Genomic DNA, 24,736 nt, shown 5'->3' with positions numbered 1-24,736 from the left:
TGTTTTTATTGCATGTTACTTGAGATACATGTTGCTTGTTAGATGCATGTTGTAGCATCTTGCTCTGACTTAATTAAAAATAAGGTTATGTTTATTCAGCAAATGTTATAGTTAATTATAGATTTAGTAAATGAAAAGCTTAATGTTTTGCCAAGTTTTGAAGGAAAGTGAAGTAATTAAACAAAGACTTGTGCGTGGTTTATGCTCCCAACCCATGTTTTGGCAAAGTTCCTTTTCAATAAATGTGTGCATTGCTTTTTAAAAAAAACATGTAAGAAAAAATTAGCAAATACCTTTGGTTGGAGCAAATCAAGTTTCCCTGGTCATATTTAGCTTTTCATACTTTGATTAACAATAAGAGTCGGGTCCTTAGTCAGGGGAAAAAGTATGTGGTCTGGTAATATAACTCTTTGTACCCAAATGAATGATACGGATAGCAGTTTCTTCATCTGATTCATAAAGAGAAATTGTGGCTTTATGATGGTTTAGCAACACATGATGTGGTTGAAGAGAGGTGTCAGAACCCTTTGCAATAGTCAAATGCAGGTTTTGCAGATGCCCTTGCTTTTCTATATAAGGCAATATCATGTGGTTTCCATCTCAAATTGATATTCCTTTGCTGTCTTTAGAGACTTCTGCCTTTTATGTCCCCTAGCTGCCATTTTACTTCCTCTCTGTTAAACCAAAAGGAAATGGTATTTATCTGCCTCTGGCATTTCTGAAGTACATACTGCCATAACATTTAACTGCCTTGGTACCATGTATTGGATCCAGGCTGGATTCTGGAATTCACCCATTGTTTCCCCTGCCCCCTTGATATTTTCAAGGCAAATTATTTTAGAAGTAAAATAGTCAATTTAAACATTAAAATATAATTATATAGATGTGTAAAACTTTCTTCTTCTTCAAAGTACTGTACAAAGATGAATTGATCCTAAGACCATCCGTGCGAAGTTGATAAGGGAGTGTGTTAACCTCATTTTACAGCTGGAGAAGCAGAATTTAATGTAAATGATTTGCTGTAGGCTACAGAGATGATCAGTGTTAGAGCCAGGATTAGAACTTGGGTGTTCCCGGCTCCCAGTCCCTCTGCTAAGAACACACCTTTTTGAAGTTTATTGTATTAAATATTGGAAGAGAGAAGATATCTGACTTCCCTGTATTGAAAATGCAATATGTATGTCCAGGTGCTTAACTGATGGTTTGTATGTAAAATATTTTTTTGCGTGTCACACTGATATATGCATATGCTAACTTTTCTGGAATAAAGTGTATAATTTGCTTTAAAAATGTGAAATGAGTAGTGGGAAGCCCCAGTATAGCAATAAGATGAATAAAATATGTTTTTCAGCTGAAACTACTCACTTTTGCAGAAGGCTAAGTAGTGGGGGTAAAGATGAATTTCAAAACAACAATGTACAGATAACCATCTGAGGACCTCACCCCATATAAATAGACTCCTGTGGTAACAGATCAGAATGGTTCACACACACCCCCTGCCCCTATTAAAAATATAAATCAAGCTGTAACTTTTGATCACCACTGTGTATTTATAAAATAATCCTAGGAATGTTACCACTTGATTACCACCAAGTCTGTTTTGCTTAGCAGTTTAAGTGAAGTTTTAAGACTGGAAAATTACATATTTGTCTCTTTTTTCTCATTTTGTAAGTTGCCATTTGTACAATATATGTATTTAGAATTCATACAGATGACATATTCTGAAATACTTCTCAGTATTTTTCTACTCAACAAGTCTTGAATGCCCTACTTAGTGTTTCTGAGCAGAGCTCAATATTAGGTATTTCAATAAATCTCCATGAACAAGTAGTGCTTAAATAGCTTCTTTTCCTTTCCTCTCTGCAAAAGAAATAGATTTTCACTGCTTAGAAGAGTATGGCATGCCAATGTTCTATTCTCATTCTAGAACTTGGAATTAAAATATACAATCTGCCTAATTTTTGGAATTAATTTTCAGTATCTTGATTTAGACTTGCAAAGAAGAATCTGTGTTATTAATCTTGAGGTTTTCTCCTTATTTTCACTACTCTTCAGTGCTGCTTCTTATTAGGTTAAATTACTTTGGTGCTTCTTATTAAAGATTAAATATCTTATAATGTTCCTGGCTTTAAATGCAAGACACAAACTGGACACTTTTCTGTTTCAGAGTTGGCATAGACTTAGTCCACTCTGGTTTCCTAATTTAGTAATGTATAAAAATATGCACGACGGGGCAGGTTTGGTATGTCAGGCACCCATCCAGGAGTGTGGTGTTTGTAAGTAACTGGACTTGTGGGCATTTGAGGAAAACATAGGTTAGGTTGCACAAGCATTGCACTTTGCAAGTACATAACTATTTAAAGGAGCACTATCTCCTAAATAAAGTCAGGCATAATTGTTTTTTTTAACACAAAATATATTGTTTCTATTAAAGTAGATTGGCATTTAATTTTAGATTTGTGTTCTCCTCCGTTAACACAATGTCTGTAAAATGCTTGTTCTGTTTAGTAAGTTTAATTTCCAGCCAAACTATATTTACCATATAAAACTGAAAGTCAACCCAACAGGGTTTGTTATATTTTTCCCTCCCGTAGGCTCTTTCCAGCAGAAATGGAATCTTCATTTGATATTTAAAGTTATCCATGAAATGTATATGAAGAGTTATTGACAATTCCACTAATTTCTATGAAAGGAAAGAAAAGGTTAAATGGTTCTGGCACAGATTTTGGGTAATTAATTATATATACCTATTGCCTCCAAAGCTTTAGAATCTGGACTCAGTAGTGATTGTCAGGATGTCTGATATTTTCAAGGGGCCTCTCAAACACTACTTTGAAAAAACTCAAACAACTGTGGTGCCACTTTCTTCACTTAGTTTTTGCTTCCATAAAAATTGGGGGCATACAGCTGAAATTCTTAGGACTCTGATATTAATGTCAGTGGGAGTTTGGCACCTGCTGTTTGTGTCTTTGAAAAAATCTCTTATAATGCAAAAAGTACACTAATCTAATTCAACCCATTATTTTGAAAACCTCATTCTTAAATGACTTTTCTCCAAGAAATTCAGCCTGAAAAGTATAAGAATCACAGAGGAAAAAAATTAAGGTTGCTCTGTTTTATTTTAATAACATTTTCCTCAAATGCTGAAATTTTGGAAGTAATCAATTAAGATCAATAACCACACTTCTATTTCTCTAGCTACTCTAATATAATACTCATCCACTCTCATATATAGCTGTTGTTATTTTACGATGCATTGTTAATACCTAAGGTTTCATAAACAACAAGGCAGACTTGACTCCCAAGATACATAGAAGAAGGACATATGTTAAAAGGATCCTATTTTAAAGAGATGCTTTTGGTTTTGGGTTTGTTGGAAGAAAAGAGAACAACTTCTTACATGTCTCCTTGTATAAATTTATCTCTGACATCAAGCAGGAATGAGATGTGTTAAGGTTTTTTTTCATTTTAAGAAATCCAAAAGGAGAACCATCTCTTAAAAGGAGTTATACTTGAAATGCAAAATGGCAGATGGGTGCTTACTATGGGAAGAATTTTATCTTACAGAATTAAACAAAGCAGAAAACAATAGTTTGTACTAGTAAGCTTTTGTGTAAAGCCCAACGGTCGTGACAAGTATTTTGTAAATTAATACTGAGAAGCTGTATGAATTTTTGCAGTAATCTATTTTTCTCATGGATTTTCTGTTTGAGTTAAACTCTTAATAAAACTACTAACACTTCTGACAGACTGTGAATTTAAATGATGGATAGGGAAGTGAAGACAAAGAAGTCAAATGCCAGTAAATTCCTGGAAATTTAACCTGAAACTAAAGCCTTTCTGTGCAGACTCTGACCTGTACAGCGTGTCAAAATGAGTCATCTCTGTGTACAGAGAAGTGCACTATTCTCTGTCTGCTTACTGCTTTTTATGGTTATTTTCTTTCCACAGTTCTGTGCCACTTCCTGCCTGCTGAGGAGCTTTTGAAAGCCTCTTTGTTAGTGTCATACAGTATTTCCTAGCGCACAACAAAAGGTTCATAATACCACTGTACACTGATAGCAAAAATACTAATACTAGGAATATAATCTGCAATGATTTAGCTATATTTTTTCTAAATTAAAATGTTTATCTAGAGTGTACATTTTTATTCCAACAATTTTCTCAGACACGTGTCTGTAGGGATTAATGGAGCTAAAACATCATTACCAACATGTATAAAAGAGAATATATAAAACCCAAACCTTGTCTCTCTCTTTCTCAGTAGAAACCTTTGAGATTCCTAGTTGTCAAGTTAATTACTATGAGGCTGCATAGCAGATTTGCAAAAATCCAGCCGTTAAATGTTTTTGTTTTCTGTTGTAATTCAGTAAACCTGAAATCAGTGAATAAAGAAAATATCTAAAGCAAATGGAAAAAACTATCATAATTTTAAAATGATAATTTTAACACTTTTGAAATCGTTTTGTGTCCAGTTTAAAAAATCTAAATAGAATTTGCTGTTCCAATAGTATTTAAACAAAAAGCACTTAGCCTTTAAGTAAGTAGTAATTTAAAAATTTAAAACTATATAAATAAGGGGTTGTAGAACACATTGTACTAGTGTAGCCAACAATATACTTAGATTTCTGCAGTATATCTCATTCCAAATGTCACTTGGCTTTACAAACCATGCATAGCAGTCATTTAATCTGCCACTGAAGACTACTTTAAGATCTATCCAGAAAGCTGTTCCTGTACAAATTTGAGCTGCAGTTAAATTTGCAGCTATGTATCAGTAACTTACAGGTTGAAAATCTTGCGAGAACATTTTTAACTATAATCTGGAAACCCAGGAAATTGAGTCAAGACTAAATTGAAATATGAAAAAGCATTGTCACCTAAATAACCTTAACTCTACCCTGTAAATGACATTAACCTCCAGTCTTCCCTTCTCTGATTCTACTGTACTTTCTTCATAAAATGTTATTTTTGGATCAAGCACTTTGCTGAGAGCGTTAAGTAGTACACAGCCTAAGTATGCTGATGTGTTAAAACTGGAAAAACTGCTGCCCTTGTTCAGCATGTAGGTATTGTATCAAAAATGTGATTCACATTTTCATCTGTTTTATAACTGATTTTATAGATGTCTCTGATATTAAGTAATAGTACTTCATTGTAAATGTTGCTCTTTTTTCATGAAGGGCTATAATTTTAATGGTTTAGGCCTAGGAGTTTTGTGTATATATAGGTATGCTTGCCCAGTATCTAATAATACTTACAAAATTGTTGACCAGAGAATCTTAATGAAGGCTGGGGAATGACCAACTTCAATATGGTGTTTTGTCTAATCAGGAATTTTTTAAATGATTTTTTTCATGGTCTTCCTTGTCGTCATAAAGAAGGCCAGAGTTAGAACAACCATGGTACAGTTAGGTGTACAACCTGCTAGCTTTTGTGGTTGCTAATTAAATGAACTTCTCTGTGAAGGACAAATCTCAGAGTCTCTGGTTTTTCTTCTTCTTTGTCCTTAAATATGTTTTATGTAGTCAATCATATCTTCTATAGACTACAATAAGTTTTATTGTGTGAACTGGAGTCTGCTCATTTGCTTTATCAGCAGAATTTAGTGCTATAATTTTAATGGTTTAGGCCTAGGAGTTTTGTGTATATATAGGTATGCTTGCCCAGTATCTAATAATACTTACAAAATTGTTGACCAGAGAATCTTAATGAAGGCTGGGGAATGACCAACTTCAATATGGTGTTTTGTCTAATCAGGAATTTTTTAAATGATTTTTTTCATGGTCTTCCTTGTCGTCATAAAGAAGGCCAGAGTTAGAACAACCATGGTACAGTTAGGTGTACAACCTGCTAGCTTTTGTGGTTGCTAATTAAATGAACTTCTCTGTGAAGGACAAATCTCAGAGTCTCTGGTTTTTCTTCTTCTTTGTCCTTAAATATGTTTTATGTAGTCAATCATATCTTCTATAGACTACAATAAGTTTTATTGCTTCTTACTCCTGTTAATTCTGCAGAATCAACATGAACAGTGTGTGAACTGGAGTCTGCTCATTTGCTTTATCAGCAGAATTTATTCCAAAATGTTGGTATATGAACAGTTAAATGCAGGTGTACAGGTCTACTGAGAAAAATGGAGTTTTAGAGAAATTACTGAAGACAAAATGTGGCTATTAATTTTGAGGATGATTCACCAGGAGGAAAGAACCCAGGTTTACTTTCAGATCCCATATTGAGTTTGCAGGGCTGACAGTTCGAAAAATAAATGGCATTATGTTCTGTTTACAAGTAAAAAGTTTTTTTTCCCACCTGAGTCAGTTTTCAGAGTAGATATGCACTTCTGAATTGTGGGTGTCGATAACTAGATGATCATAATTGTTGCTCCTGTCCTTAAAATCTATTAATATACTGCATTTTCATACTTTATAATATGTCTTAAGTTCAACCTTATCTCTCAGTTGCCTGATCTTTCAGTATTAGTCTTTCTGATAACTGTTTTTTATAAAGATTTTTACCCTTAGTTACTAATAGATTATTTCCAGCTTAACAATGTTTTCCTTTGGTAATTGACTTAATTTTTTAAAAACCTTTGATTTAGGAATTTCTCAGTGGTAAGTGGCCTAGTGGATGGAATTAGAGATTCATAGATTCTAAGGCCAGAAGGAACCATTGTGATCATTTGGTCTGATCTCCTGTATAATACAGACTATGGAATTTCCCACCGAATTCCTAGAGCATATTTTATTTCCAGTCTGAATTTGTCTAGATTCAACTTCCAGTCATTTGATCATGTGTTATAGCTTTTTCTGCTAGATTGAAGAGCTCATTATTAAATATTTGTTCACCATGTAGATACTTGTAGACTGCAATCAGGTCACCCCTTAACATTGTCTTTGTTAAGCTAAATAGACAGGTTCAAGCAGCTCAGTCATTATAAGGCATGGCTTCTAAACCTGTAATCATTCTTCTGACTCGCTTCTGAACCCTCTCCAATTTATCAGCATCCTTCTTGAATCATCATTATTGTCCATTGCCCGAGATTTTACTCAGAACTGTAGTTCCCTGTGGACATGTTTGTGCTCCTTGTATCTGGAAATTTATTGGTTATACTGAGCCATGCCCATTTGCTCCGCACTCTTTTCTTTTGCTCTTATTTGTTCCAGGCAGTCTCATCTCCTCCAGACTCCTCTGACCTCAGCAGCTCCAGCAATCCTGCCATGTGTAGGACTTCTGTAGGACTTCCTTCTCTCCCCTTCCTTTAGGGCTGGTCTACACTGCACAGTTAGAGTGACATAAGGCAGCTTATGTCGACCTAATTATGACAGTGTCTACACTACAGCCTTCCTCTTGCTGATGTAAGTGCCCTACTACACCGACAAAATAATTCCACCTCAGTGAGAAGTGTAAGGTGGACATGTAGACACTGTGTCCCTTACATTGACTTTCTTGTCAATTTCGCGGCAGGAGAAATTGACAAGAAACCCCCAGGCTCCCCTGGAGCCGGCTCACCTGAGAGTCAGGGCGAGAACCCTGAGGGGCCCCATTCCGGGAGTCAGGAAAAGAAGCCCTGGGTGGCTTCCCTGCAGTTCCTGGGTGGGAGCCAGGGGGAAGCCACCAGGGGCTTCTTGGCCCCCTTGCCTTCTCTCCACCAGGAGCCGGGATGTCTTGTCAGTTGCACAGCTTGCAGCCATGAAATTGACTATGCTTCCGGGCACCCAGAGGGGAGCAGGCAAAGGGGCCAAGAAGCCCAGGTGGCTTCCTTGTACTCAGTGGAGAACAGAGCGGGAGGGCAACCCACTGGGAGCCTGTGGAGCAGCGAGGCTCCCAAAGGGAGCTGCCAGCGGAGCTGAGAAACCGGGCTCTCAGCTCCTCATACTGCCCCTCTTAGGTCAGTCAAAGTGCTCCTGGTGAGGATGTGCACCATTGACCCAAGGAGAGTAGTGTGGACATGGACCACCGCAGTAATCACTGTGGTGGCTATAAGTCGGCCTTATATAGGTTGACTTACCTTTCTAGTGTAGATATATCCTTAGACTGGGGTTGGGTTGGTTGGCAAGAACACTGGGAACGCCTAAACTCAGCAGGTGGAACTGAGGCTGGGAGGAGAAGAGCCACCCAGTTAACATCTGTGGAGCTGTTAAGCATTGCATGCTCCTGGCTTTGCAGGACTCCACTTGTGGATGTTACATTTTGCAGGAGTGTGCAGACTTTCTGAGCTGTGCATGTTCCTCTGGGCCAGGATCTCTCCACCTGTGTGACTGTTAATATCCTCAAGGTGAATCCCCGGTAGGCCAGGGCATCATGCCAGGATGAGGAAGTTTGCGTTCTTCTTCAATCTTTTTAAAATACTTGCGGGGAGTGCTGCTTTACTGGGAGAAGGGCTTTATAAGGTCTTTGTATTACAAATGCTCTTCTAACTAGGTTATTATACCAAATCCATCTCCATAGTTTCTAGCACCCAACAAAGTCACTTGCTCATTTTTCTCTGCCTTTTACATGCTTCTGTTCCCTAGCTGTGGCAAGAATTTTCAAACTGTGTTGAACACCTTTTTTCTGTATCCCCTATCCATAAAATGGCATGTCTCAGTAACCTCACACATGATTTTAAAAACCAACTATCTGCCAGCCACAGACAGTAGAAGGCAAATTCGAAACCGTAGGAGCGTTTTAAATTGAGTATTTTAAAATAGGAAGAGGGCCAAAGACTCTTTATCAGATTTATAACGGGAAGCAAGACCCATTCTTAAATGTGGACCAGCTACTACCACATCCTAAAGTACTACTTATAGAACAGTAGTACATATAATACCTTTTGAGAGAAACCTTGCACCTGAAGGGAAAAGTGGTAAGAGTGATTTTTCCTGTGGCATGTGGGAGGTAAGGCTGATAGACTTAAGCTACCCTGTCTCCACACTTCTGCCTTTCCCATCTTTACAGCTGCCACTGTGTAATGGAGGGTTTTTAGAAATCTCCTGACCTTTGAGAATACTCCCAATGACACATTGAGCCAGAGGCCACAAGGCAAGAGTGGGAAGTTAGTTATGCAGTGATACATAACTTTAAAGAACATTAAGTTGTCATTGCTGCTTTGATCAATTCTAGAACATACTTTGATAACAATCAGATAAAGAGCTCCAGGCCGTGCCATCAAAACAATGCATTGTTTGTTTTATTTTGAAAAATGTATTTCTGCACAGACTGTTTTTTAAAAAAAACTGATTCTGCTACTGAGAACTGATGAGACATGGCACACAGACCTAAATAATGAAGCTCAAATGGGGTTGTTTTTCACATACTGATGATAGAATATTGTGAATTTGCTTTTGAAAGTCATGGGAAGTAGTCGCTTATAACTGTGTCAAAGACAGAAATATAACTATCAGTGGTGCCAAAAGGTGTATTTGAATTGAAAGCTGTAATTGCTCCCTTAGCGTTTGTTTTTACCAATGAGAACACTTTGTGTCTGTGTGTTGGTCACATCCAGCAAAAGTTTCCTTAAATTTTTTTGATCACTTTTGTTCCTATCCAACTGGATATGTGTGATCTAGAAAAGCAGATAACCAAGAATTAAAAGCTACATAACTAGTATTTTAATTTGTTCTGGTTTTGCTTTGTTTGAGCAGTTGTAGTGGTGATTTATTTGTACAATTCTATATAGATTTTCAAATCAAAGTTACCACAATTTTTTGCTTAGGTTCTTTAATTTCAGGTGTGTTGTGAGAAAAGGAGAAGGTAACCGTTTATAAATTGTTTCAGATGATTTGATTACTAAATATAGTTGTGATGGTAACAGGTTTGTTGGCATTCTAGGTGGAGCTAGTAGTGATGTCTATAATTAAGGTAGCCTAACACTTTCCATTATAAGCCCCTATTTTCAGTTGCTTATAATTTTGCCAAACTATAATTAGTTGGTCTGCACATTTTCATGCTTCCACTCTGTCTCAGGCTGAAGTTTTTTGGAAAGTTTCAGAAAAAGTTAGGGGGAAAGAGCCATTTTTGCCAATAAAAGCATTTCCCACTCATTTCTTTAAAAATTCTCAACACCTCCATGTTTGGAGCAAGAATTTAAAATTTGGCAAGGGGATAGCCTCATACCAGTGAGATACCTTGTATTATCTCCATGAAAATGCATTGAATTTTGACTGAGTTATTAGCCTCTAAAAACCAGCATTTGATCATGCTCTGTAGAGATTGCTGCTAAAATCATTGAACGTTCCATTGTGTGATGGGGTGTGTACCCCACACTGGCCTTGAAACATGGGCCTGAGAAGCCAGTTCACACACTAGGCTGCACCTGGAGGGAGAACCAAGCTTAACTGAGACTACAAACAGGGGAAGTTGAGAGCAGGAGAGTCTGCAGTCACTCTCTGAGAATAGAGAGGCTGTGAGAAGAAAACCTGGGGCCGAGGGAGAGTTAGCCCTGGGTCGTTGGTTGAGTAGAGAAGGCTGGCAAGCTGCCAAGAGAGACTGAGCAGCCACTGAGAGTGGAGCAGGCTCCAGTGGTAAACCTTGTTAGAAGGGCAGGATTTGGACATTGGTTTGCGTTTATATACTTCCATCTTGGGATGTTTGTTAGATGATTCCAGGGCAGGGCCTTGAGGATAAGTCTGCATTACGATAAAAGCCCCAGTACTGAGTCTCAGAGCTCAGGTCAGCGGATTCGAGCTTGCAGGACACCGGTGCAGGGGTATAAAATTGCAGTGTTGACATTCGGTCTTGGGCTGGAGCCCAGGCTCTGAGGCCCTTCCGCCTCATGTGGTCTCAGAACCCAGGCTCCAGCCCAATCTCAGACATTTGCACTGCAGTTTTATAGCCCTGCACCCGAGCCCCATGAGCCTGAGTCAGCTGACCCAGGCCAGCCGTGGCCATGTTGCAGCTCTTCTAGTGTAATGTAGACATGCCCTCTCTGGCCTTTTCCCCCCACAGCCTCTTTAGGCTCACCCTTCTCTCTGGGCCAGGACTCTCAGGGTGTGTCTACCCCTGCAGCTGGAAGTGAGCCTTCCAGCTCAGGTAGACAGACTCACGCTAACTGGGCTCAAGCTAGCATGCTAAAAATAGGCACGTGGATGTTGGAGACTTGGGATAGCCATTTGATCTCAGACCCAGGAGGGTCAGGTGAGCTTGAGTCCCAGCTGCTGTCAGAGCCACGATGTCCATGTTAGCACGCTAGCTCAAGCCCCGCTAGTGTGAGTCTCTCGCTCCCGGCTGCAGTGCAGATGTGCTCCGAAAGGCCCTGGTAGAAAGAAGCCCAGGCAAGCAGCAGCAAGTAGTCCGAAGGAGCAGGCCTTGGCTGTTGATTATAGGGTCTCTGAGCTGGAATCCTGTGTAGTGGGAGGGTCCAGGTTCCCCTACTAGCCACTGCCAAGGGGGCATGAGTCCAGAGAAGGGGACCAGGATGACAGAGAGGCCTGAGAATAGAGTGTGAGGTCTTGTTATAAGGGAATTGAACTATTTGTAGGAATTTGTTACCCCAGAAGGGGTGGACTAAATTCTGATTTGGTCAGAAGGCCGAGTCATGGGAAGAGGCAAACCATCAAAGGACCAGAGCAGCCATTGGCAGGAAATTCTAGACAGTGAGAGAGATGCTGTACCATGCCTGGCCACAAGGAGGCGTGCTAGCAGTGAGTGAACTTTCACACAGTTCTGCTGAACTTGCCTGGATCCATAGAATTACTTGCATAGAAAATGCACTGGGCGTGTTCCCAGACCTCTCTGAGCCTCCTGTGTGCCCAGAGCCCACACCCTGAACCCCCTCCTGCACCCTAACCCCCAGCCCTGAGCCCCCTCCCACACTCAAATTCTCTCCAGGAGCCTGTGCCCTGTATCCCCTCCCGCACCCCAACTCCCTGCCCCAGCCCTGACCCCCTCCCGCACCCCAACCCCTGCCCCAGCCCAGTGAAAATGAGTGAGGGGAGTGGGAGAGCAAGCGACAGAGGGAGGGGGATGGAGTGAGTGGGGGCAGGGCATCATAAAAGGGGCCACGCCTCAGGGAAGGCGGGGACGAGGGTGTTCAGTTTTGCGCGATTAGAAAGTTGGCAACCCTAATGCACATGGAGGCTGAATTAAGGTTGTACAGGTAAAATTAAATCTGGCACTTCTGAACTATCTGAAAGATGGGGGGGAGGGATAGCTCAGTGGTTTGAGCATTGGCCTGCTAAACCCAGGCCTGTGAGTTCAATCCTTGAGGGGGCCACTTAGGGATCTGGGGCAAAAATTGGTCCTGCTAGTGAAAGCAGGGGGCTGGACTCAATGATCTTTCAAGGTCCCTTCCAGTTCTAGGAGATTGGTATATCTCCAATTATTACCTTTTTTTTATTATTACCTTTATTGCCTCACCCCTCATGCCATACTGCCACAGCAGAGGCCATCAAGATGGATGCTTCTTGTTATAAAAGAATAGGGGCAGCTGGCATGGCATTCTCTGGGAGGGCTCTGAAGTTCTGGAACCTGCTCTCCCATCCATGTCCAAAATAGTCCACATACTGAGACTTCTGTGGCATGCTGAGGGTATACTTCTAGTAGGTTGCTGGCTGGATGATCGAGTTCCTGTGGAACTGATTTTAATGCTGCTGAGATTTAATTTAATTGTATTTGCTGTATAGTTAATTATATTAGAGGGCCCAGAGCCTTGGATAGGTATCTATTATTATAAACCTACATAAATAAAAATAACTTTTGAGATTTTGCAACTTGAATGTTCTTGTGTTTTGTATGTAATATTTACTAAGCTACTGTTGTTCTGCTTTTATCTCTTGAGTCTTTTTCTCCTCCTGGGAGCACAGAAAACACACCTCTTTGGCGCTGATGCCCACGTTCTTACAGGTGGTGGCTGGCAACAGTCAGGTTCTGAGTAACATACCTAGGGGCGGTAACAAGGCAGTTTCTCCATATTTGCCTGTGCACACACACATATACACCTTTACACATACACCTTAGTCTTATAAAGGGAGGAGTTTGACTGCTGTTTTGCCTTTCCATTTGAACACTACGTCTTACAAAAATAAATTATTGATGTTGCTTTCTAACCTCTAATCCAATGGTGCCTGATATAAGGCTACCTTTTCCAGTAGCTTCTGGAGAACAACTGGATTTTAACACGTCAGCATATAGGTTGTCTACCAACACAAAATAATACCATTGGTGAAAGTAAAAGTCAGAGTCTGATTGCCTGGTTCCAAACATTTTTGTGTATTTCATATATGTGTTTACACCAGAAGTCCATCGACAAGGTAATCTTATTTTAGGGCAGGTTTATAAGAAACAACTGAGAGAACAACTTAGAGGGCTAGTTAGATTAAATACATTGTATGCAAAAAGCTATGTTAAATACAAGCTTAAATAGGTTTGTCTCGCAGTGCCCTCTGATGGTGATGAGATTCCATTTAAGCCTGACCTTAGAAAGACTGTTTCTTGGTGGTGCATGCAAGATCAAACCTATAGAAGGAACCAGCAATAGAAACATCCCTGCTGAGCTAGGGCATGCAGGAGAGCACAGAGAGGGAAATGATCACTAAGATAGCTGAGGCTTTGTTCTCTTCAGGGCTTTGAAGAGAAGAACAAGGAGACCTAGAAATGGACCTGGAATTTGACTTTAAATTAATATAGAGTGCAGAGTACTAGTGTAATGTGGTTGTATTTGTTGGCCCTGCTTAGGTGGGCCACTGCATGCTCTGCCCTCTGGGTGGCCTTTAAGATTGGCCACTAGGTGAACGCATTGCAGTAGGCCAAGCTAGAGGTGACAGGTGAAGGGCTCACAGTTGCTAGTTCTGTGTTGGGTGTAGCTGCCATTAGCACAATTGTTTATATTGTGATACCTATATCTTGGTACAGGAAAAAGAAAGAAATGTACCTTTTTTTGAATGAAAGTTTAAAATATGCAAATTTTAAAATGTAGCAAAAATTTTAGAGACATCCTGAAATTTTGGAATCTGACATTTCATGCCTGTGACTTTTTGATGTTGGAGCAGTTTTTCTTTTGAGGAGAGGGATGTGTTCTGGATTTGTTTTTGTGGGAGGGAGTACATACAGGGTAAGGCTATTAATTGTGTGGCACTGTGACATTAACAGTCTCCTTCATGCTACTTGATCTGTCAGCAATCTAAAACAGTCCACGTGTGTGACAAATCAGTGGTGATGGAGAATGGCCCATCTTGATATTTTTGGGAGGGATTTCATAGCAGATGCTCTTCACAATGTTATTAAATGACTTTTCAGCCCCTTAAAACTGTTACGTAACCTCCGCCCTCCCCCCCAAATTGGACAAAGCTGAACACTTTAGAGAGACCTTCTTAGATGCCAAGACCCCAATCTTGCAAATGTGCATGGGACTGTCTGTCTGTATGTGTAAATTTAAGCTTTTGTTTAAGTGTTTGCAGAATTGAGGCCCATGTTTGAAGTCAGTGTTTTGTTTTTATTTAAGTTGTGTTTGTTAGGGTAGGGGATGGTGGTCACTATTTATATATATTTAGAGCAAGGTGGTGGTGATTTTTTTTTCCAGAGAATAAGTTGAATTGATTTTCTAAACTTTCAGAGAACCTCACCTTTGAACAGAGATGAAGCATGAAAAATTTCAGAGCAAAAAATGATTGTTTTGTAAAGTTGTAAGTGTATGAAACTGGAGGAGAAACTTCTTTGCCAAGATCAGATCTATAATAGGCATGCTTTGACAGTATAGGTATACCAATATATTGCACTTGTAAAGCACTCCTAGTACGGAGGCAGCTTATACTGGCAAAACTGCGCTTTAGTCGGCATAGCTTATTCTACTCCCCCCAAGCGAAAAAAGCTTGCAAAATTGCAGTTTTGGTGGTACAATTGCATCTATACTAGGGGCTTTTGCTGACATTGCTATGTCAGTCACAGATCACACCCCTGACCAAGATAACTACACCGGCAAAATTTTGTACTGTAAATCTGGCCTTAATATATGGTTGCAAACTTTCTATCTCCTAGCCAAAATTAAATGATAGCTAGCTAATCTCTAGAGATTGTTTGGCCACCACTTTTGGAAGAAAAAATAATACTTACGCCTTTGTTCTTAACAATATATGGAGATTCTTAGGTACTCTTATAAAATCTATTCCTAATTTAAGAGCATAATATATTTTTAATTATAATGTCTTTCTTAATAAACTTCATTTGTTTCAAGAAACTCCGGGCTGAATGGAACTAAGTGACCTGTGCTCCCATGTGTGGCTTATGTGCTTGAATGAAGATCAAGCCTGGAGCCCTAGTTTTTTGTCATGTTATTTCATAATGCTGTATGTCTTAAGAGCTGAATGATATGAGCTGATTTATAGAACCCTTTAGTCTCAAAAAATAAAACTGATCCATGAAGCCACTTGGGTCTTTTCAGTTTTGTTTCTTGCAAGCTTGCCATAAGTTAGGATGATTAGCTCGACCAATGGGTGGTTGCTTTTTATGTGTTCATTTGGCAAATGAAATTTACCATTAGGCCATAATTACTCAGGAAACCTGAAAAACAAAGTTATTGAACCTGTAGAACCCGAACAAATACAAAAAATGTAGAAATCAGAACACTCACCCCAAAGTTGGTGGTCTTAATGGAAAAGAACTTTGACTTTTTCAGTTACATGTATTGCTGTGAGAGGATTTAAAAAAAAATCTCTCAATTATTGGCATCCTTTTTCAACTAATCTATGAAGTGAATTCAAGCAAAATAGGATTTCATGCCACTAAAACTAAGTGAAAAACCCTTCAAAACAAATGCTTAAAACTATAGGCATTAAGTAGTGACTTTCTTCATTGCATGCATCACAAACATATGGAGTTTGATACCTGTGTTCATGTTTCTTTATTTTATTGCATCAATAGTTAACATTAAGGGCTATAGTCATTAAAAGTAGTCCATGTCTGTGTTAAATTAACAATCCTTACTTGGAATCATTAACACACAGCATGTTTAAACAGTGTATTCCAGTTAGTAATTGTATTGTGTACCTTTAATGTGTGAGTTTTGTGGACTATGACTACCCATTTATGTGCTTGGAGGAATGCAATTCCAAATGACTGAAAAGGGGGCAATTCCTAGTAAAATAGAAAGACTTTCTGGCCTAATTTTCAGAGATGCTGAGCAGCAGCAGCTCCCATTGATCTCAAGAAGAGTTGTGATTGCTCTCCGCCCCTCCAAAAATCAGGCCCTGTTATCCTAAATGCATTGTCTAGGGCAGGGGGTGGCAACCTTTGGCACATGGCTCACCAGGGTAAGCGCCCTGATGGGCCGGGCCGGTTTGTTTACCTGCCGCATCCGCAGGTTCTGCCGATCGTGGCTCCCACTGGCCGCAGTTCGCCGCTCCAGGCCAATGGGGGCCGTGGGAAGTGGCGGCCAGCACATCCCTCGGCCCGCGCCGCTTACCGCAGCCCCCCTTGGCCTGGAGCAGTGAACCGCAGCCAGAGGGAGCCGCTATTGGCCGAACCTGCAGACGTGGCAGGTAAACAAACCGGCCTGGCCCGCTAGGGTGCTTACCCTGGCAAGCCATGTGCCAAAGGTTGCCAAGCCCTGGTCTAGGGCCAGCTACCTTCCTCTTGATGGTTCATCTTAATATCAAATACTTGCTTAGGAAGCTCTGCAGCTTTACTGCTGTTTGTTCACAAGGAACGTTTCCTTTAGCCAAATCTCGTATCTGAAGTTACTATGGTGCTTACTGAGAGTTAAGGAAAAGGTGTAATGAGAAGAGTTCAGTTTTCACTTTGTGTTTTGTTTTAGAATCCTAGTTATGAAAAGAAAGTGTCCTCTAACAGTATTTTAAAACCAGCCTGGTGACCCCACTAGTGCTACACTCTGCTTCTGAGCTAAAGAGCGTTTTTTGAATTGCCACTCCGCAGGCCTCATGGTTGAGATTTGATGTGGAGGCAACATTTTTCCTCCAGGGAAGTGTGAAAATCTGCCACTCTGCATATCCAGTGGTAACATGCATGGACATAACCTTGCTTGACCAGGAGCATAGTTTTCTTTCATTTAAAAAATGTAAAGACAACCCTTACAACGTATGGTGTTAGTGGGTTACATTTTGTACCTTTCTTCAAATAATCTAGAGAAAAGGAAAAAATAAATCTTTCTGCTCTGATCTGGATGCATCATGAGTTATGACAGTCATAACTGATGGGTCTTTGCTTGGAATAATTAGAAGTCTAAAGTAATTTGGGGGATCCTACCATGATGCTATTTGTCACAGAGACCAAGAAGCAGAGGTTTGTGTTTTTAAAGGAAAAGGTAACAAACAAATAAAATTAACCTTCCCCAATATGAGCACAAAAGAATAGCAACAAAATTAGCATAAATATTTGGCTCAGAAGTGCTATGAGGCTTACTAATCAGGTCTGGCTTAAGGTCCTCACTCCAAAGCATCATGGCCAGCCTCACTTTCTCCTGAGGGTTCCTGCTCCTTTCCTTTTTTCCTGTCTCAGGTTCTTGGTGATTTACCAGTTTGCTGCACCTGTAACTTAATCAAGGATGGGCTAGTTGACTAGCTAGCTGTAGCCAGGCAACCACCAGTTCCTACGTCAGCTTGTTATATTTGCCTGTTAGTTTTTTTTCTTGTTTTTTTTTTTTTAAGAGCACTAGTCTATTTGGGTGATATTCAAACCAATGCAGATCCTCAGTATATGTGGGCTACACAGGTGTATTATGGGGTTTATATGAGGTAAACTGCACCAGTGCAAGACCCATACTACAGTGCTGGAGTGCATCTGCACTGGGGATCTGCATTGGTAGGGTTGCCAGGTGTCCGGTTTTCAACTGGAACGCCTGGTCGAAAAGGGACCCTGATGGCTCCAGTCAGCACCGCTGACCAGGACATTAAAAGTCCAGTCGGTTGTGCTGCGGGGTTAAGGCAGGCTAGTGCCTACCTGTCCTGGCACTGTGCTGCACCCTGGAAGCGGCCAGCAGGTCCGGCTCCTAGGTGGGGGGGCCATGGGGCTCCATGCGCTGCCCCTCGCCCTGAGCACCAGCTCCACACTCCCTTTGGCCGGGAACCATGACAAATGGGAGCTGGAGAGGTGGTGATTGCGGGCAAGAGTAGTGCACGGAGACCCCTGCCCCCCCACCCCCCCTGGCTAGGAGCCGGACCTGCTGGCTGTTTCCAGAGTGCAGTGTGGTGCCAGGACAGGTAGGGACTAGCCTGCCTTAGCCCTGCTGCGCCACTGACCGGGAGTTGCCAGAGGCAAGCCCGCACCCCATCCTCCTGACCCAGCCCGGAGCCCCTCCTGCACCCCAAAGCCCTCATTCCTGGCCCCAGCCCAGAGCCTTCACTCCCCCCTGCACTCCAACCCCCTGCCTCAACCTGCGGCCCCCTCCCACACTACGAATCCCTCAGTCCCAGACTGGAGCCCCCTCCTGCTGTAGTGAGTGGGGGGCAGGGCCTCAGGAAAGAGGTGGGACAGGGAAGGGGCATCAGGGAAGGGAAAGGAAGGGGCTAGGGGCTAGGGGCAGCTCAGTGGTTTGAGCATTGGCCTGCTAAACCCAGGGTTGTGAGTTCAATCCTTGAGGGGGCCAGTTAGGGATCTGAGGCAAAAATTGGTCCTGCTAGTGAAGGCAGGGGGCTGGACTCAATGACCTTTCAAGGTCCCTTCCAGTTCTAGGAGATTGGTATATCTCCAGTTATTATTAGGGTGTTCAGTTTTGTGCAATTAAAAAGTTGGCAGCCCTATGCATTGGTAGAGATAGACTGGTACCAATATTTCCTTGTGTGGGGAGTCCCCTAATTCTGAGGGATAAACAGAGTGAGAGAGAACACTCTGTTCAGTAAAGAAGAAAGAAAACAAGAGAATTTACTATCTTTCACACTCCATGTCATACTCACATGCATACCACACAGGAATACCCAGTGTAGGAAATAACTGCTCCTCAGGGGAAAGACAACACCAAAAATACTCCAGTCGCTTAAAATGACAGTACCATGAGGACAAGAATGTCTATAGGTCCTGCTCAGGATTAGGGTCCTATTGTACTAGGGAGTATACAAGCACAAAATAAAAACAGTCCCTGCCCTAAAAAGCAGACTGACAGCGAATGTCGTGGACTTGAGTAACCTGTGTTCCTAAATGGCCCCTCCCGCACACTCTCTCACTTCGTTCTCTGAGAAAGGATTATTGCAGGATTAGGCTCTTAGATTGAGAGCTCTGCAGACAAACACTTTGGTGTGCATTGCTTACCATGCCATGCACTGTCCCATTTTAGATTCATTAAGGATAAGTGTGTTCTTAAATGACTTGCTGAATTAGGGGCACTGTGTGTAGCACTTGCTGTTGCGAAGTCTGACTGACCTAGTGAGTCTACAATGGGGCAGTTCATTGTAGTGAGCATCACATACAGTAAAAAGTGATTGTGGGATTGCAACTTCAGTGGGAGTACTTATCTGCTTACGGTTAAGCATGTGCTCAAGGGCTTTTGCCTTAAGAACTAGCTTTTTCTCACCTTTATTCATGTATAGTCTCACTCTGTTCAGTAGTCTACTACCTTCCGTGGGAAGGTGAACGTGATTTGATTTTAAGTTAGATATCATGTACAAGGACACTGACAAATGAGTGAGGGTGGAAAAGAGATGGAGGAAATATACACAATATAAGGTAGCCTGTTTTTGTAGTGTGTATATAAGTGAAATGTGATACTTCTATGTTTAATATCATTTTTCACAACAGACTTACTAGCTAGCAATAAATAGATTACAATGTTTTAGACATATTATGTGCATATTTGTTTTTCCTAAAGCTCATTAAGTATTTTAGAAAAAAGTGTGAGAGCGGCCACCAGCAAGCGTTGGTGGCCACACTGAGGCCACCAAAATATTTGTCCTGAGAACCCTTGGTTCACACCTTGTACTTATCCTCTGTAATATCTCCTTTTTTTTTTTTTTAAAGTAGCGATGCCACAAGTGGTAAGTTATATAGCACAAATGGAGAACAAGGTCATTTTATTGCAAGTCTCTTACGGACAATAAACGTGAAACTCTTTAAACTCTAGAAAAAAAATTGCTGTATAACATCAGCGACAAAATGTGATTTTTTTCCTCTCCTTTTCTTTCCTCAAATCTAATAATACCATCTCTCACTAGTGGTCAAACTCTGCTTATTTGAAGATGGCATAGAACTATCATAAGTGCCAATTTGTGCTAGAAAAGTTTAAATATTTAACAATTGCAAAATGTGATCTGTTGGATAGGCCATTAAATGTGGTATTTAAAGGTATATAATATTTGCTTTAACCCAGAAACAACTCATGGGGGGGATGCAGGGTCATGTACTCCCACCTGCGATTTGCTGCTTGGCTTGTACGGAGCATGCTCACATGGAATGAGAATGCTCACTAACGTCTGCTAAAGCTACTGCCCTCCTCCCCCCCCCGCCCACTATTGACAGGTACGGGTCATCTCTGCTATAACCAACTAAAAGCTGTTTTTAAATTCCTCCTGAGTCAGTCCAGGTCTGATGTAAACAGAGGTCCTAGTTATATATATCTGCAGGTTCAGCCGATCCCACTGGTCGCGGTTCGCTGCAGGAAGGGCGGCCAGCATGTCCCTTGGCCCACACCGCTTCCTGCAGCCCCCATTGGCCTGGAGCGGCGAACCACGGCCAGTGGGAGCCGCGATCGGCTGAACCTGCGGACGTGGAAGGTAAACAAACAGGCCTAGCCCGCCAGGGGCTTTCTCTGAACAAGCGGCGGCTCTAGTTTGAGAACCACTGTCCTAGAGAACTGGGCAGCTGGACCCCGCTCCTAGCTGGGAGCCGGCACAAGAAGCCGGGTGGCTGGACCCCACTCCCGGGTGGGAGCCTGTGGGGAAGTCGGGCTCCTGGCAGGGAGCTGCCTGCGGAGCTGAGAGACTGGGCTCTCAGCTCCCCACACTGTCTCTCTTAGGCTATGTCTGCACTAGCACTTTTGTCGGTCAGAGGTGTGAAGAAAACACCCCCAACCAACATAAGTTTCACTGACAAAAGCGCCGGTGTGGACAGCGCTATGTTGGTGGGAGACACTCTCCCGCCAGCATAGTTACTGCTGCTGGTGGGGTGGCTTATTTACAGTAGGACCTCAGAGTTACAAACAGCAAAGTTACGAACTGACCGGTCAACCACACACCTCTTGTGGAAGTACACAGCCAGGCAGCAGCAGGGTGGTGGTGGGAGGAATAAAACACAGTACAGTACTGTGTTAAACATAAACCACTATTTAAAAAAAAAAGGGAAAGTTTAAAAAAAAAATGTTTTTGACCAGGTAAGGAAACTGTTTTTGTGCTTATTTCATGTAAATTAAGATGGTTAAAAGCAGCATTTTCCTTCTGCATAGTAAAGTTTCAAAGCTGTATGAAGTCAATGTTCAGTTGTAAACTTTTGAAAGAACCACCATAATGTTTTGTTCAGAGTTACGAACAACCTCCATTCCCGAGGGGTTTGTAACTCTGAGGTTCTACTGTACGCCGGTGGGAGAGCTCTCTCCCACTAGCATAGAGCGGCTATGCAAGTGACCTGACAGCGGTAAAGCTGCATGGTCCTTACTGTAGACATAGCCTTAGAAAACTGTTTTTAGTGGCAGAGGGAAAGGTTAGTGCATGAAAATAATCGAGCCTGTTACAAACTGCATGTGGTCAGTGGTTTGGCTGAATGTAGGTGGCTCACTTCCTGTCACTGTTTTAAAGCACAGGGCTTTGTTTGTGTATATGTCATGAGTAGAGAGCTGTTAAAAATGAGACTGTTCTTACTATGTTGCTTTTGTGCACCTATTCAACAATTATTGTGCTTTAGTAATTAATTTCAAGTGTGTATTTCAGGTATTGAAAAGCAATTAAAGCTATTGAGCACTGTTAGCATCAAAATGAGTAACCAAAAGGTTTTGAGGAGAACTGTTACTTCCGTATAGAAACTGTTCCTGCTGACAGCATTATTTTATAAAGGGATGTTGTCAAGTATTTTATTGGGATCTATTGTCCTCTCTTTACTACACATAACTGTAGAATTGTTTACGCTGGGAGGGGAATATAGACTTTTTTTTCTCTTAATCTTTAAGGTTTAACGTGTATTTTAAATTTTTAATGTTTTCACAGAACAATTTGAAAAACACAAAGCCCAATATAACTTTTATTACAACTTTTTACTTTTCTCTTGTTTAAGTACTCTCTCAGAATCTTGAAAATGGTATTTTTCTTTACCTGTTTGTCTTTTTCCCCATTTGATTTCTCTCTCCTTTCTTCCCTATTGTGTCTAACAGTGCTTGAAATTAACATAGCTTTTTGTTTACTTGCTAGGGTCCAAGCATCATAGAAAATGCCAGCAGAGCTCTGCTAATAGTTGATTTTCTAGCTGCTGCTGCAGAGGGAGTATAGGGGCACAAAGGATTCTTGTTTAACAGAAATAGTACTACCTTGATTGTAATTTTAAAAAAATCTCTGTGACAGAGCAGTAGTTTTTTTTAAATCCCCTTTCTCCATAGTTGTATTTAACCCTGAAAAAACCATGTCTACCATCTTCATGCCAGAGATGACTGCATTCAGGAGTGGGTGAAGTAATCCCTCTTTGCACAAAACCCAGTTCTGCAAGGTGCTGAGTACTTCTTGCCATCGGAGTTGACGGCACTGATCACCTTTCATGGAAGCAGTCAAGACCTCACAGGATCAGACCTATAGTCAGGGCCGGCTCCAGACCCCAGCGCGCCAAGCACGCGCTTGGGGTGGCATTTTGCCGGCAGGGCAGCAGCCGGCTCCGGCGGACCTTCCGCAGTCATGCCTGCGGGAGGTCCACTGGAGCTGTGGCTTCGGGGGACCTCCCACAGGCATGACTGCGGAGGGTTCGCTGGTCCCGCGGCTCGGGTGGACCTCCCGCAGACATGCCTGCGGAAGCTCCACCGGAGCCGCGGGACCAGTGGACCCTCCGCAGGCACGTCTGCCAGAGGTCCCCCGGAGCCGCGGGACCGGCACTGCCAGAGCGTGCCCCGCGGTGCGCCGCCCTGCTTGGGGCGGCGGGATTCCTAGAGCCGCCCCTGCCTATAGTCTGGAAAGATTATGGCATGCTTTGGAATCTTTGGATGAAAAGAATTAACAGGGTTATTTCCCCCACCCCCAATCAGTCACTTTAATCTGCTTCTTAATGTGTATCTCACCATCAGTGTTCCCAGAATAGAAGGTGGGGTCCCAATCCTGCAAATCCTACTCCCAGAAATAGTCCTGTTGGAGTCAATGATTCTACTTGTGTGAACATGGGTTGCAGGTCTTGTTAAGAATGTTTGTTACCCACAAAAAAATTATAGAACATTATTTGAAACATAAAATGAAGAGTTCTTGAAATCTTCAATGTGCAAATGTTTGCAATGTTCTTCAAGTTAAAAAAAATTAATAGAAGTAATTATAAACATGCAGCTACAAATTGTGCATTCAGAAAAGTGAGTAAAGTTCCAGGCATGTCTAGACTTGGGAAATAGATTGCACTGTAAAACATATTAGTTAACGTGTGTTAGCAGATTATTAAACACAGTCTATTTTCCCAGTCTAGCCTAGCCCTTCCAGGGTGCAGAACAAATAGTGCTAATTACCAGTAGTTCTTTTTTAAGCACATTTAGTGTTGATATTTGGTAGAGTTACTTGAAACGTTATGTACATATGTGTATGAATCCCACTGCAGGTAAAAATGTTGGGAGAATCTGATTAAGAAGATGATCAGTGTTGTATTATCAGATGTTACAAAAGTTAATATGAACTTATATTCATGTATAACATTTTCACTAATAGCATTTCAACTATGTACTTTGTTTTATGAATTTATAATTTCCACTCACTGTCCTGATTTTGGTTTTGGTCCAATCATTTGTTTATACCTATATTTATAGTAATAAAGGCAGTTCCACAAGAAAATACGGATGACTGCATACTAGTATAAGTATTCACACAATAAAATTCTGCTGTATTTTTTCAGAGGTACTTACACAAACTACAGTTGCTATAAGAACAGGAGTACTTGTGGCACCTTAGAGACTAACAAATTTATTTGAGCATAAGCTTTCGTGGGCTATAACCCACTTCTTCAGATGCAAGAAGTGGGCTGTAGCCCACGAAAGCTTATGCTGAAATAAATTTGTTAGTCTCTAAGGTGCCACAAGTACTCCTGTTCTTTTTGTGGATACAGACTAACACGGCTGCTACTCTGAAACCTACAGTTGCTATATTAGTAGTAAAAAATATCGTAAAATGCATTATGTGCCTATGGCCATAGGTTCCATAGGTAACGATGCATAAAATTTTGGGGGGAAACAAATAACACATTTTTTAAAAATTCATAACTCAGCATAAAAAGTCAGAAAATGGGATCAGAATGATTTTGTATGTGTGTGCATGCAAACCTACAGATAACTACATTAATTGAGTTTTACTTTCAAGCACATAATGATGAAAGTAATGGACAGTTTTTTGTGTGTAAATATGAAGTATTTGATGTCTGGTGGCTGCAGTTTTTTCACATTGATTACCATATTTAACCAGATATATGACATTTGATATTTTTCTTATACTTATTTAAATTTACCTTAGGCAAACTTTTTTTTCTCATATATTTACACATGTTGCCCAGCTGATACGTGCTCCCCAAGATAAGGATTTGAGGGGAAAATGGTAACCAGGGAATTTCAAAGCAAAAGAAATGAAGTGCTCAGTTCTGAGCCAAAGTTCTTACATCATAACACACAGATATGTAGCATGGTGCTCTTGGCAGTTCCAGAACTGATGAGCTTAAACCTGCTTCA

General features: G+C 41.2%; 1 protein-coding gene across 2 annotated transcripts in view; it reads left to right on the top strand.

The window, feature by feature from the left end:
- Positions 1-24,736, top strand: part of LRRC28 (leucine rich repeat containing 28) — a 76,346-nt gene that overhangs the window by 26,205 nt on the left and 25,405 nt on the right. The window lies entirely within an intron of this gene.

The sequence above is a fragment of the Mauremys reevesii genome, linkage group 10 (assembly GCF_016161935.1).
Source record: "Mauremys reevesii isolate NIE-2019 linkage group 10, ASM1616193v1, whole genome shotgun sequence".
Lineage (NCBI taxonomy): Eukaryota > Metazoa > Chordata > Testudines > Geoemydidae > Mauremys > Mauremys reevesii.
The sequence above is the reverse complement of the archived record's forward strand: the minus strand, read 5'-3'. Positions and strand labels throughout refer to the sequence as shown.